This window comes from Somniosus microcephalus, chromosome 4 (assembly GCF_052327205.1).
Source record: "Somniosus microcephalus isolate GS21.2 chromosome 4, FLI_Smic_1.0, whole genome shotgun sequence".
In the NCBI taxonomy this organism is placed as follows: Eukaryota; Metazoa; Chordata; class Chondrichthyes; order Squaliformes; family Somniosidae; genus Somniosus; species Somniosus microcephalus.
This window is the reverse complement of record NC_140990.1, coordinates 42,772,515-42,788,016: the sequence shown is the minus strand read 5'-3', so window position 1 is coordinate 42,788,016 and position 15,502 is coordinate 42,772,515. Positions and strand designations below refer to the sequence as shown.

The following is a 15,502-nucleotide window of genomic DNA, read 5'->3' as shown; positions in this document are numbered from 1 at the left end:
CCCTCTCTCTCCTCCCTTGAAGGTGCTGACTCTGGCTGGGTTCAGTTCTACACTCACTGGTTCCACTCCCTCTCCTCCCCTGAAGGTGCTGACTCTGGTTGGGGTCAGTTCTACACTCACTGGTTCCCCTCTCTCTCCCCCCCCTGAAGGTGCTGACTCTGGCTGGGTTCAGTTCTACACTCACTGTTTCCCCTCTCTCTCCTCCCCTGAAGGTGCTGAATCTGGCTGGGTTCAGTTCTACACTCACTGGTTCCTCACCCTCTCCTCCCCTGAAGGTGCTGACTCGGGCTGGGTTCAGTTCTGCACTCACTGGTTCCCCTCCCTCTCCTCCCCTGAAGGTGCTGACTCTGGCTGGGTTCAGTTCTACACTCACTGGTTCCACTCCCTCTCCTCCACTGAAGGTGCTGACTCTGGCTGGGTTCAGTTCTAAACTCACTGGTTCCCCTCCCTCTCCTCCCCTGAAGGTGCTGACTCTGGCTGGGTTCAGTTCTACACTCACTGGTTCCCCTCCCTCTCCTCCCCTGAAGGTGCTGACTCTGGCTGGGTTCAGTTCTACACTCACTGGTTCCCCTCCCTCTCCTCCCCTGAAGGTGCTGACTCTGGCAGGGTTCAGCTCTACACTCACTGGTTCCCCTCCCTCTCCTCCCCTGAAGGTGCTGACTCTGGCTGGTTTCAGTTCTACACTCACTGGTTCCACTCCCTCTCCTCCACTGAAGGTGCTGACTCTGGCTGGGTTCAATTCTAAACTCACTGGTTCCCCTCCCTCTCCTCCCCTGAAGGTGCTGACTCTGGCTGGGTTCAGTTCTACACTCACTGGTTCCCCTCCCTCTCCTCCCCTGAAGGTGCTGACTCTGGCTGGGTTCAGTTCTACACTCACTGGTTCCGCTCCCTCTCCTCCCCTGAAGGTGCTGACTCTGGCTGGGTTCAGTTCTACACTCACTGGTTCCCCTCTCTCTCCTCCCTTGAAGGTGCTGACTCTGGCTGGGTTCAGTTCTACACTCACTGGTTCCCCTCCCTCTCCTCCCCTGAAGGTGCTGACTCTGGCTGGGTTCAGTTCTACACTCACTGGTTCCCCTCCCTCTCCTCCCCTGAAGGTGCTGACTCTGGCTGGGTTCAGCTCTGCAATCACTGGTTCCCCTCCCTCTCCTCCCCTGAAGGTGCTGACTCTGGCTGGGTTCAGCTCTACACTCACTGGTTCCCCTCTCTCTCCTCCCTTGAAGGTGCTGACTCTGGCTGGGTTCAGTTCTACACTCACTGGTTCCACTCCCTCTCCTCCCCTGAAGGTGCTGACTCTGGTTGGGGTCAGTTCTACAATCACTGGTTCCCCTCTCTCTCCCCCCCCTGAAGGTGCTGACTCTGGCTGGGTTCAGTTCTACACTCACTGTTTCCCCTCTCTCTCCTCCCCTGAAGGTGCTGAATCTGGCTGGGTTCAGTTCTACACTCACTGGTTCCTCACCCTCTCCTCCCCTGAAGGTGCTGACTCGGGCTGGGTTCAGTTCTACACTCACTGGTTCCCCTCCCTCTCCTCCCCTGAAGGTGCTGACTCTGGCTGGGTTCAGTTCTACACTCACTGGTTCCGCTCCCTCTCCTCCCTTGAAGGTGCTGACTCTGGCTGGGTTCAGTTCTACACTCACTGGTTCCCCTCCCTCTCCTCCCCTGAAGGTGCTGACTCTGGCTGGGTTCAGCTCTACACTCACTGGTTCCCCACCCTCTCCTCCGCTGAAGTTGCTGACTCTGGCTGGGTTCAGTTCTCCACTCACGGGTTCCCCTCCCTCTCCTCCCCTGAAGGTGCTGACTGATGTGCCTCAATACCTCCGAGACTCGATGTTAGCGAAACAAAACAAGGCTTTTATTAACTTAGAAGGTAACACGCAGTGGAGAGAGGTATCTTCCATCTGGAGGTCTGCAGTACTGGATATGAGGCCAGACTGAGCTTGCTTACATAGGGGCCAGGTATGGGCGGAGCCCTACACACAATACATTACAATATACAATACAATAGTGAGGAGACGGAACTGAGGTAAGGGAACTGAAACCTGAAACCAACCACAGTCACAGGCAGTGATGAATGGAATATTTCATCACACTGACTCTGGCTGGGTTCAGTTCTACACTCACTGGTTCCCCTCCCTCTCCTCCCCTGAAGGTGCTGACTCTGGCTGGGTTCAGTTCTACACTCACTGGTTCCCCTCCCTCTCCTCCCCTGAAGGTGCTGACTCTGGCTGGGTTCAGTTCTACACTCACTGGTTCCCCTCTCCTCCCCTGAAGGTGCTGACTCTGGCTGGGTTCAGTTCTACACTCACTGGTTCCCCTCTCTCTCCTCCCCTGAAGGTGCTGACTCTGGCTGGGTTCAGTTCTACACTCATTGGTTCCCCTCCCTCTCCTCCCCTGAAGGTGCTGACTCTGGCTGGGTTCAGTTCTACACTCACTGGTTCCCCTCCCTCTCCTCCCCTGAAGGTACTGACTCTGGCTGGGTTCAGTTCTACACTCACTGGTTCCCCACCCTCTCCTCCCCTGAAGGTGCTGACTCTGGCTGGGTTCAGTTCTACACTCACTGGTTCCTCTCCCTCTCCTCCCCTGAAGGTGCTGACTCTGGCTGGGTTCAGTTCAACACTCATTGGTTCCCATCCCTCTTCCTCCCCTGAAGGTGCTGACTCTGGCTGGGTTCAGTTCTACACTCACCAGTTTCTCTCCAATATGTGACCCATGTGCCCAATCTCCATGTGTGAACCTCGACAGTGAGTGTCGACAGGCTGTTCCACTGTCCTCACCTGAGGCCTCACACGTGCGTTTTCCAGGAGGGTCACTGGACCCTCCTCCCAATGGCTCAGTGGGTAAAGGCACCGCCCAGTGCGACTGAGTCATAGTAACAGGAGGGGCCCAGTTATAACCTGTCTGTGTATCGTCCCCATCTAATTCCCAGTAAAAGCTGTTTACAAAAGTCCTCACAGTAAGTAGGAACATAGGAACAGCAGTAGGTCATTCAGCCTCTCGAGCCTTTTCCACCATTCAATGTGATCATGGCTGATCTGTATCCTAACTCCATCTTCCAATCTTGCACACATTCTGTAACCCTTACTATCCTCGCTTAACAAAAATCTCACACACACAGTTTTGACATTTTCAATTAGTCCCCAACCTCAGCAGCTTTTGGGGGAGAGAATTCCAGATTTCCGTTACCCTTTATGAATATATAAGAAATAGGAGCAGGAGTCGGCTATAGGGCCCCTCGAGCCTGCTCTTTCCCGCCCTATCCCCATATCCCTCGATTCCTTTAGTGTCCAAATTCGACCTCAGTCTTGAATATTCTCAATGACTGAGCTCCCACAGCCCTCTGGGTAGAGAATTCCAAAGAGTCACATGCCTCATCTCAGTCCTAAATGGCCGACCCCTTATCCTGAGACTGTGACCCCTGGTTCTAGACTCTCCAGCCAGGGGAAACAGCCTCTCAGCATTTGTGTGAAGTTGTGCTTCCTGACATCACTCCTGAATGGCCTGGGTCTAAATCAAGGTTGTGCCCCCTTGTTGTGGACTCCCTGATCAGAGGAAATAGTTTCTCTCTATCTACCCTGTCAACTCCTTTAATCATCTTAAACACCTCAATTAGATCACCCCGTAATCTTCTATATTCAAGGGAATACAAGCCCAGTCTGTGCAACCTGTCCTCATAATTTACAAATGTCATCTCTGGAAGTACAGGATAGAAATTCTGAACAGACAGTTTTTGTTTCTCGGGAACATTCTTTCCTCTCTTGCCCCTCCAAAGCTGTAAATCCACCGTCCCGCACACCCTCCCCCGTCCCACACCCTCTCATAGCCTCATCCTCGCTGTTTGAAATCCAGATTCATTGCAGGCTCTGAATTTTCTCCCTTTTTCTCCTGAAGGTGCTGCATGATGGTGGGGTTCGGCCCCAGTCACTGTTTGCCCTCCAGTATCTTGCCGAGTGGTAATTCTGAGCTGTGAGCCTATACTGAAGGTGCTGTGTGATGGTGGGGTTCGGCCCCAGTCACTGTCTGCCTTCCAGTACCTCACCAAGTGGTAATTCTGAGCTGTGAGCCTATACTGAAGGTGCTGTGTGATGGTGGGGTTCGGCCCCAGTTACTGTCTGCCCTCCAGTACCTCACCAAGTGGTAATTCTGAGCTGTGAGCCTATACTGAAGGTGCTGTGTGATGGTGGGGTTCGGCCCCAGTCACTGTCTGCCCTCCAGTACCTCACCAAGTGGTAATTCTGAGCTGTGAGCCTATACTGAAGGTGCTGTGTGATGGTGGGGTTCAGCCCCAGTCACTGTTTGCCCTCCAGTACTTTGCCAAGTGGTAATTCTGAGCTTGTTAGCCCATACAGTGAGCTGCCAGCATTTCGACCATGGGGAGCATCACAGCCACCATCCTTGGCTGATTCTGTCTGGCAAAGTTGAGACCTATAGTAACTGTTGGATTGCAAAAATAGGCCTGTGAACCGAAGCCTGAATCCTCCAGTCTCTAATACATTAACCATTAGGATGTATTACTAGAAATCATATTTAAAGGATGATTAGCTGTATATTATTGAGATATATATGTATTAAAGCATACATGTAGCATCTAGATAGCTGCAAAGCATGATGGGTTGCTTGACCATTATATTAACTATTTTAACTGGTACTGTAGAATAGCTGACCAGACTGCTGGTCGCCACCCCACGTATCTCCAAACATTTTGGAATGTTGTTATCAGCTTCACAGAAGCAGTGTTCAACATAGTTGTCCTTTTAAGAGATAAGGGCTAATAACCACAGAGTATGTGGCTTTGTGATTTGCTTGCTCGATAGTTAGGGGAGACACATGTCCTTTGAAGTTACAAACCTTCAGACACTGGCTCCTACTGTAGAGTTGGGCTATTAAACATCTATAAGAGAAGTCTTTAAAATCCCACAACAAGTTGTGGCCACCAAGATGAACACTAAAAGGAATCGGCCATTTCCAAGACAATCCTTGCTTCAAACACCTTGGGCTAGATTTTCGTGGAGCCATCAGGCGGGGTTTCAGGCATGTGGGGGGGGGGGGGGGGGGGAATCCCGAATTTGGGGATCCTGACACCATCCCGCCCAAAACCCCGCCCCACATAAGTTTCAGGGGCGGCGGGTACCCGCCCCGCACTGGGACTTCCGAAACCAGGCGGGAAGGGATTAGTGCCAATTAACTGCCAGTTAACAGGCAGTTTCTAGCCTAATCCCTATTTTGAGGGGTTTCGAGTGGGTTTCCCGACGGCTCCAAACCACGGCAGGTTAGAGCAGGTGGGCCGTCGGGTTGAAGGAGTTGGAGGGGTCGCGATGTCGGTGCTTAGGTGAGTGATGGGTGCATGAGTGTAAAGGTAAGTGTGTTTGGTGTGTCTAAAGTGTGTAAAGAACTTTTACTTACCTGTACTTACCTTAACAGCCTTTCTTCCTGTAGCCGTCAGGAGCGCATCATTCAGCCAGCACTTAAAGCTGAACGGCTGCGATCTGTGAAAAGTGACAGCCTTCAGCTTTGTGTGCCGGTGAGAGTTCTAATTGAGTCTGTGCAGAAGGACTCATGTCAGAACTCAGACTACCAGTGTTTCGCTGCTTCAAACAGCTGTGAGACACTGATATTTCATCTGTCAAGAAATTGCAGTCTGTGACGTCACCTGTTGCTGGGTGGCCCTTAATTGGCCTGCTGAGCCCGCTGGGCGGGCAATCAAGGGAAAATCGCATGGATTGGCCGGACGTCGAAGTAGGCGGGTCAAAAACCCAAAAGGGGAAGTCCTGCCTTCTTCCCGACAGGTTCGGGAAAATCTACCCCCTTATCTCCCTTTGGAATGTTTGCTCGAAGCCTGAGCTGACATTGTTTATCCCAACAAGCTTTTCTCGGGAGATTAATGAAGTAACCATGCATCTCCAGGGCTAGCACAGTAGCACCAGGGGGTGATAAGCCCGGTTGCGGCCTTGCTTGAAGCTATTTTGTGGAGTCTCAATGTCTGAAGACTATGCGCTTACTGATAAGGGTAACCACAACTAACGTGGGATGTTTAGTGTCACAGGATGCCTCAAGGTGGGCCCCGACAATTGAGTGACTAACCACGTCAACCAATAGAGAGTAACTGTAGTGACGCTGTTTGTATGTGTACGCCCACATTTCGTAACCGGTGGGCATTGTCCATTGAAAGGTATAAACATGCTTGTATTGCTGCTTTTCCTTTGAGAGTTAGGTGCGAGCTTGAGGAAGCTAACTACTCTCCCTTTGTGCACAAGGCCTCCCGGCCGTTTTCTAATAAACTTTAACTTTGTCAGCAGTGCCGTATCCATCTGGTTTTGCTCCGAAAATTCGAGTCTAACATAGCACAGCATCAACAACTTGCATTTACATAGCGCCTTTAAGACAGTAAAATGTTTCAAGGTGCTTCACAAGAGCGGAGTCAGTCAAAAATTGACACCAAGCCAAAGAAGGAGACCTCAGAACTGGTGCCTAAAAGCTTGGTCAAAGATCTTAGGGCCTCGGCAACTGTAGGAATGGCCGCCAGTGTTGGAGCAAAGGAAGTGGGGGTTGCACAAGAGGCCAGAGTTGGAGGAGCGCAGGGGTCTCGGAGGGTTGTACTGCAGGAGGATGAGAATTTTAAAAGCTGAAGCCACCAATATAGAAAGCAGTCCCCCCCAGTACAGAATGTGGCTCACTACTAACAGGAAGGATGTTACGTTAACTACTATAGGTGTAGAGAGGTCTTTGTGTCAGGCCGTGGGCTCAGTTAGTAGCACCCTCACCTTTGAGTCAGGAAGGGCTTGTGAGGTCAAGTTCCTGCTCCAGAGACTTGAACTCAGAAATGTAGGCTGACACTCCAGTGCAGTACTGAGGGAGTGCTGCACTGTCGGAGGTGCTGCCTTTCAGATGAGATGTTAAACCGAGGTCCCGTCTGCTCTTTCAGGTGGGTGTAAAAGATCCCAAAGCACTATTTTGAAGAAGAGCAGGGGAGTTATCCCCGTTGTCCTGGCCAATATTTATCCCTCAATCAACATCACAGAAACAGATGATCTGGTCATTATCACATTGCTGTTTGTGGGAGCTTGCTGTGCATAAACTGGGTGCCGCGTTTCCTACATTACAACAGTGGCGACACTTCAAAAAGTACTTCATTGGCTGTAAAGCGCTTTGGGAGGTGCGCTGGTCATGAAAGGCGCTATATGAATGCAAGTCTTCCTTTCTCTAAATATCACAAACAGATGCACAATAAGGGAAATCAATCTCTGTACCTTTAAGTAACAGCGACATGGAGCGAGGGCAATGAATGAGCTTTAAGCACCGAGTCCACTTGGCGCTGAAGTGTCTGGAACTCAGAACCGGAACTCCAGGGAAACACAATACTGAACATGGCAGATGCTCTTACCCAGAGTGCCTCACGCGGGTGAATACGGCCTATCTCCACCAGCAGGGGTGCAGCACGCAGGCGCGGGAAGGGCTGGTGCCCGGAGACCGCCTTCCTGCGCGGAGCATGCGCGGTGCGGCTCCAGGACACTGAGCAGAGGCGAGCGCGGCCTCAGCAACACTGAGTGCGCGTCTCAGGCCCCGAATCAGAGCGGCCGGGCCCGGCGGACATGCGGCCAGGGCCCCGGCACCAGGAAACCCAGGGTGCAGCACCTCCCCCAGACAGGAGAAACCACAACTGGATCGACACAGCAGAGCCGCCAATCCAGAGCCGGCTTGTCTCTCTCTCCTCCCATAAAGGCCAGAGTCTTGTGTTAGCCCAGACCGGGTGGCGGGTTCCCATCCCTGAAGGACATCAGTGAACCAGTTCATTTTTTACAACAATCTGACAGCTTTCATGTCACTTTTTTTCTAGTGCCGGCCCCACAAATTCCCAGAATCATTGATCTCAATTTCACCACCTGTCCCTGTTTTTTTCTGGGTTCTCTCTCATGCTCCCTTTTTCTTCTTTTAAATTCATTTTACAGGGTACAGGGAAGGGGAGGATTTGCAGACAGGAAGCTCAAACCAAACAGCACATCAAGATCTGACCGAGTCACTCGATTTATCGGGACCTGAATATCATCGGACTTTGAACATGGAAGCAAGAAGCACTATTCAGTTATCTGTTTGAACTGGAAATTCATTGGCGAATTCACACCGGGGAGAGGCCGTTCACCTGGTCAGTGTGTGGGAAGGGATTCACTCAGTCATCTGCCCTGCTGAGACACCAGCGAGTTCACACTGACGAGCGAGTTTAAATGATCCGATTGTGAGAAGATCTTTAAGCACCCTGAGGGACTGATGGAGCAACAGCACATTCACACCGATTACAAACCGTTCAGCTGCTCTCACTGCGGGAAGAGGTTCAAGAGATCATCCCACCTGCTGACACACCAGCGAGTTCACACTGGGGAGAGGCCGTTCACCTGCTCTGTGTGTGGAAAAGGATTCACACAGTCATCCCACCTACTGACACACCAGCGAGTTCACACTGAGGAGAGACCATTCACCTGCTCCGTGTGTGAGAAGGGATTCACTCAGTCATCTCACCTGCTGATACACCAGCGAGTTCACACTTATATGAGACCTTTTGCATGTTCTGACTGTGGGAAGAGATTTAAAAGCAAAAAGGATCTGCTGACACACCAGCGCAGTCACTCTGGGGAGAGGCCGTTCACCTGCTCTGAGTGTGGGAAGGGATTCACTAATTCGCCCAATCTGCTGAAGCACGGTCGAGTTCACACTGACGAGAGACCTTTTAAATGCCTGGACTGTGGGAAGTGCTGTAAAAGTTCCAGGGAACTGATGTGCCATCAACGTGTTCACACCGGGGAGAGACCATTCAGCTGTTCTCACTGAGGGACTGGGTTCAGGCGATCATCTGAACTCACTGTACACCAGCGCACTCACACTGGAGAGAGGACATTCACCTGCTCCGTATGTGGGAAGGAATTCACTCGTTCATCCCACCTCACTACACATCAACTTGTTCACTCTGATAAGCGACCTTTTAAATGTTCTGACTGTGAGAAGAGCTTTAAAAGTAGAAATGATCTGTTGACACACCAGCATAATCACTAAGAGGAGAGGCCGTTCACCTGCTCTGAGTGTGGGAAGGGATTCGCCCGTTCATCCCACCTACTGACACACCAGCGAGTTCACGCTGGGGAGAGGCCGTTCACCTGCTCCGTCTGTGGGAAGGGATTCACTCAGTTATCCTACCTGCTGATACACCAACGAGTTCACAGTGGGGAGAGGCCGTTCACCTGCCCAGTGTGCGGGAAGGGATTCACTCAGTCATCCCACCTACTGAGACACCAGCGAGTTCACACTGATGTAATGCCTTTTACATGTTCTGACTGTGAGAGCAGATTTAAAAGCAAAAATGATCTGCTGAGACACCAGCGAGTTCACACTGGTGAGAGACCATTCACCTGCTCCATGTGTGGGAAGGGATTCACACAATCATCTGATCTTCTGAGACACCAGCGAGTTCACTCTGAACATTCACCTGCTACATGTGTGGGAAAGGATTCACTGATTCATCCAACCTGCTGAGACACCAGCGAGTTCACACTGGGGAGAGGCCATTCACCTACTCCGTGTGTGGGAAGGGATTCACTCAGTCATCCCAACTTCTGACACACCAGCGAGTTCTCAAGTGACTACAGAGGTTGGATTCTGCTGTTATTGCTGCTGTTAATCACATCCAGGACTGAACCATGCTAATTCTGACAGTTGGGATTTGTTTCTGCTGATGTTAATAACCCTATAACTGGGCTGGAGTTTAATATTCTGGATAGATGTCAAATAAATCAGCTTTGTGTTAAACACATTGTTGTAGATTTTTGTCTTTCCCATCTGGGTGTTTAGCATCACCTGGCTGGAGCTCAGAAAGGACAATCTGGGGGAGGATCGTACGGTGGGAACAGAACTTCAGCCTGGACACAGTCCTTCAGGGCCACACTGAGAGGGACAAACGGCACATTGGTCTTTCTCGTCTCTCTTCACTGACAGCAAAGTCGCCGTGCGGATTAATCTCGAGGCCTGTGAGAAACGTGTCCAAGCCGCTCTCTTCCATGGTTCAGAGCTCCTAGGCACAGAACAGAAGACTCCTTTACAACTGTGTTTAGAGTCGGGAAGAACAACGGTGAATGCTGGAAACGTGCTGTCAAATCAGAGATTGGTGTCAAACTGCGATTTGTTCCTGACTGAAAGTGGAACAGCAGGTTTGAGATTATAGTAAAAAAATGACTGTGGTTATTATTCTATGAAGATTTAACGTGTTTTTTCTGACTGTCCTGAGTCTATCATTTTAAGGCAGGCGTTAACCCATTTAAAATAAACCCGTTTAAAATAAATTGGTTTAAGTCTGCATTAAAATCTTTGATCTTTGATCTCCAGATAAAAAAGGACCTGCAGCGTGTTTCCAGGAATTCCCTGTTTTATTGATGTGTGTGTGTTGGACACCAGGATAACTAAAAATACACGATCCGGAACATCCACGGGGGTGCGATCCTGACAGTTACTCTGGGATCACTCCCGCTGTGGAACTCCAGCACTGACCCTGCTGAAGGTTGTAGGCTCAGGGAGTGGGGCCTCCAGGAGTGGACGGTAAGAAAGCTGGGCTTCAGTATCCTGACAAATATATGCTGAGGAACCAGAGGAATCCTTACTGAGGAACCGTCTGGGGTTTTACCGGCCAGCGTAGGTCTAGGGGAGAATGATGTCTGACTCCCTGAACTGTCTTACATTGAACCCAGTTCAGATCAAGATTAATTCAGTTTACAGGAGAATAGAGACAAATATCACCCACAATTGAGGGAGGCAAAAGCAGCCTTTAGAGAAGCTAAGAAATCTTTAGAAAAGAAGATGGCGCACAATTGCTGGTGGTCGGCCCTAACAGTTGAGTGTGATCTCCTCCTCAACAAAAGTGTGACGCTTCTGCGGTCAAATATCCTGCTGACACTCACTGTCCGGGCTCACTAGTGAAGAGTGGCCACTTTACTGGTCCTTGAGATTGGGCGGAGACTGTGGAACTGTAACCCCAGGGCGAGTCAGCACCTTCAGGAGCGGAGGGGAGAAAATAGAGAGAAACCCTCTGTGCGCAGAGTGAGAATAAAATCAATGAGTCAATGATCGTCTCTCCTGGTCATTGGGACCCTGAAGCCCCGCCTACTCTCTGTTCCTGTACCAAGATGGCGGCGAATGTGTCCTACTGCTCGCTGAACTCTTCCCATCTTCCTCTACGAAGGTGGCGGTCAGTTACCTCGGTAACCAGGGCCGCTCCCCGAGGAGAAGGCCCAGGATTAGTCACCCTAATGGAATCACACCGGCCTTGTGGGCTGTTATTCGGGCCTAAGGCCGCACCCCGTGTTCATAAACCTGCCTTGGGTTTTATTGCCCCACTGTGCCCTGCCCTCTCCTACCGGTGCTTTTCATCATTTAGAAAGTACTTTGTTCTATCCTTTTTAGGTCCAAAGTGGATGACCTGCACTAATGGTTTGGGTTAGGGTGATATGGCTATGATGTTACAGTTTGGGGCTGGGGAAAGTGATTAACAGACTGGGCTTTGTGTTTAGTGATCCCGGACATGTTACTGATGCCTTCCCTAGATACCAAGGCTAGGAGAGGCACTCCGGAAGGTATTGGGAGCTGGAACTGTAACTGAAGGTAATTCTTATGTTCATTAATAAATAGACATTCTTATTATGAACACAGCTAGCTTTTGCTAGACTTTTTATTGAGCACGTGTGGACGAGGTACAGTATCTGTAGAGGCTTCCATCTTGACTGCTGCCTTATGGGTAGCCAAGTGCCTCATGGGTAATGTAGTCTTAATATACATACAGCTGGGTAGTGTAGTCTTATACATACAGCTATATACAGCTCTACGCGGCTCTACGGCTCCACCTAGTGTCCACTATAGAATGACATGTTATTGATCATTACATCCCCCTTTCTTTGAAGTTTAACAAAATCAATATCAATCAACTTTCAAGAAAACAATAAAGATAATATCAGTAACACTTTTGTTAGTGCTCTATAAACATAAACATTTTCAAAACAGTCAACACATTTTCAAAGCTTTACATTGTACTCCAAGATTAAGTCTATCAGGCCTTTTTACTTCACGTGTGGATCTTCTCAACATGGGTAAGTCTGATGTGTCTTCATGAGATTGTTCTGGCGGTGAATGACAAGATGCAGTTGCGGCATTGTCATCAATCTGCTCTTGTATAGATCGAGGTCTCCTTGCGATCTTTGCTTGGAGAGGGTTTCAGTGTTTCCTTCACTTTTCATGCCATAACTCAATGTAGTCAATGCACTCTCGAAAAACTGCTGGCAGCTGGATCCCATCATACAGCATAGTCCTCTCAGCAGCCTCGGCTAATGGAACACCAAAGATTGGCCTCAGGGAAGAAGGAGTATCCACCGGAACTGCTTCCTGCTCTGGTGCAGGCTTCTTCTTTTTCTTTTTCTCTTTCCACTGCTTAACAACATTTGCTGCGGTTATATCTTTGGACTTTTTCTCCTTGTGTTTTTCCTCTTTGTGCTTTTCTTCCTTTGGCTTCTCTTTGACCTTAAAGTCTTTTTCTTTCTTCTTGGAGAAACTAGGCTTTTTGAAGACATGGATACTCTTTGGCCTTTTCATCCTTGATGGGCTCTCTGCTTCATCACCTGAGTCATCTGGTCTGCTTATGGCACAGTTTATACGGTAGACTCTCTTGACCAGTTCTAAGTCTTCACAAGCTTTGTCACCTAGTATCGAATCAAGTCTTTCAGCCACAACAGAAAACATGAGATGATGCACTTTGTCTTTGACTGTCACTTTAAGCCTGCATACACCTAAGCTATCTATTTTCTGTCCATTATAGTCCTTCAGTAGTACTGACTTTTTCTGTATTTTGGGCTTTTCTTTCATATTTTTATGTCGCTCATACTGATTAAGTTTGCTTTTGCCCCAGTGTCCAGTTTCAATGTAACTAATGCTCCATTTATCTGCAGTGGGATCATCCATTTGTCCACTTTTACTGCATTGACTTTATGTTCAGCATTGTCCATTTCTGAGGGCTGCACATTTTCTGTATCTTTTTTGACATCGTCACATGACACCATTCCTACAAAAAATGTCTCACTTAAATCAGTGTCCTCAATCACATTAACTTGTTGCCCTTTCATTGTTTTTACTTTTGAAAAGCATTGTTTGGCAAAGTGATTCTTTCCATTACACTTTGTGCACATTTTTCCAAACGCTGGGCATTGTCTTAAATGGTGTTTGTAACCACAGCGTTTACAATTAAAAATTTCATCCTCCGATTGCTTTTCATTTCTGTTCTGCCCACGTTTCTTCCCCTTGTAGGACACAGCACCGACAGCAGCATTATTACTCATTACAATCGCAGCATTATTGATTTCACTGAAAGTCTTCGCGTGCTTTCGAGCTAGCTCGCTGGCTTGGCATATTTTCACCGCATTTTCCAAATTTAGTTCGGTTTCTCTCAACAGACGTTCCCTGACTTTTTTATCATGAATACCAAACACAATCTGGTCACGAATCATGGATGATTTCAGCTCAGAGAAATTACATGTCTGTGCTTTCAGTTTCAGATCAGTTATAAAGCTATCAAAAGTCTCATTTTGTTGCTGTGTCCGAGAATGGAAGATGTATCTTTCATACGTCTCATTCTTTTTGGGAGAGCAATGTGCATCAAATTTTTTTAGCACATCTTCTAATTTTGCTCTGTTCTCCTCTGGATTAAATACAAATGTATTAAGTACCTCTATCGCCTGTGGGCCTGCAACCGTAAGCAGCAACGCTATCTTCCTTGCATCTGGCTTCGTACCGAATCCGATGGTTGCAATGTAGAGTTCGAATTGTTGTTTAAAAGTCTGCCAATTGTAGTCAATTTTTCCTGTGAGATTCAAACGCTCTGGTGGCTTCAAATTCTCCATGTCGCTTTTCACAATTTTCAGCAGATCTTCACCATCCTGGTACCATCTTATGTTCATTAATAAATAGACATTCTTATTATGAACACAGCTAGCTTTTGCTAGTTACTTTATTGAGCACATGTGGACTAGGTACAGTATCTGTAGAGGCTTCCATCTTGACTGCTGCCTTGTGGGTAGCCTAGTGCCTCATGGGTAATGTAGTCTTAATATACATACAGCTGGGTAGTGTAGTCTTATACATGCAGCTATATACAGCTCTACGGCTCCACCTAGTGTCCACTATAGAATGACATGTTATTGATCATTACAGTAATGACAACTGAAATAATCTAGAGTAAGATGGGAGAAAAGGCCCAAAATGGAACAATTTGTAACAGGACATCAATTAGTCGCCACTTATCTTGGGAAAATCAAGGACTTGACCCACCGTGTGTTTCAAACATAGTTAATTTATTTGACATATATTCAGAATATTAACCTCCAGCCCAGTTATTAACATCAGCAGAAACAAACCCCAACTGTCAGAATGAACACTGCAGTCTTCAATGTGATTAACAGCAGCAACAACAGCAGAATCCAACCTCTCTGCCATTTACTTGTGAAATTGTTGGTGTCTCAGCAGGCTGGAGAGTTCAGTGAATCCTGTCCCCCACACGGAGCAGGTGAACAGCCTCTCCCCAGTATGAACTTGCTGGTGTCTCAGCAGGTTGGATCACTCAGTGAATCCTGTCCCCCACACGGAGCAGGTGAACAGTCTCTCCCCAGTGTGAATTTGCTAGTGTCTCAGCAGGCTGGAGGGCTCAGTGAATCCTGTCCCCCCACACGGAGCAGGTGAACAGACATTCCCCAGTGTGAACTTGCTGGTGTCCCAGCAGGCTGGAGAGTTCAGTGAATCCTGTCCCTCACACGGAGCAGGTGAACAGCCTCTCCCCAGTGTGAACTTGCTGGTGTCTCAGCAGGTTGGATCACTCAGTGAATCCTGTCCCCCACACGGAGCAGGTGAGCATCCTCTCCCCAGTGTGAACTTGCTGCTGTCTCAGTGGCTGGAGGGCTCAGTGAACCCTGCCCCCCACACGGTGCAGGTAAACAGTCTCTCCCCAGTGTGAATTTGCTAGTGTCTCAGCAGGCTGGAGGGCTCAGTGAATCCTGTCCCCCACACGGAGCAGGTGAACAGACACTCCCCAGTTTGAACTTGCTGGTGTCTCAGCAGGCTGGAGCGCTCAGTGAATCCTGTCCCCCACAGGGAGCAGGTGAACAGCCTCTCCCCAGTGTGAACTTGCTGGTGTCCCAGCAGGCTGGATCGCTCAGTGAATTCTGATCCCCACACGGAGCAGGTGTACCGCCTCTCCCCAGTGTGAACTTGCTGGTGTCTCACCAAGTTGGAGCGCTCAGTGAATCCTGCCCCCCACACGGAGCAGGTGAACCACCTCTCCCCAGTGTGAACTTGCTGGTGTCTCAGCAGGCTGGAGCGCTCAGTGTATCCTGTCCCCCACATGGAGCAGGTGAACAGTCTCTCTCCAGCGTGAACTTGCTGGTGTCTCACCAAGTTGGAGGGCTCAGTGAATCCTGTCCCCCACATGGAGCAGGTGAAC

The 15,502-nt window shown here is 49.2% G+C and overlaps 1 pseudogene; it reads left to right on the top strand.

The window, feature by feature from the left end:
- Window positions 1-9,682, top strand: part of LOC147118734 (uncharacterized) — an 87,499-nt pseudogene extending 77,817 nt beyond the window's left edge.
- Window positions 9,683-15,502: the final 5,820 nt, after the last annotated feature.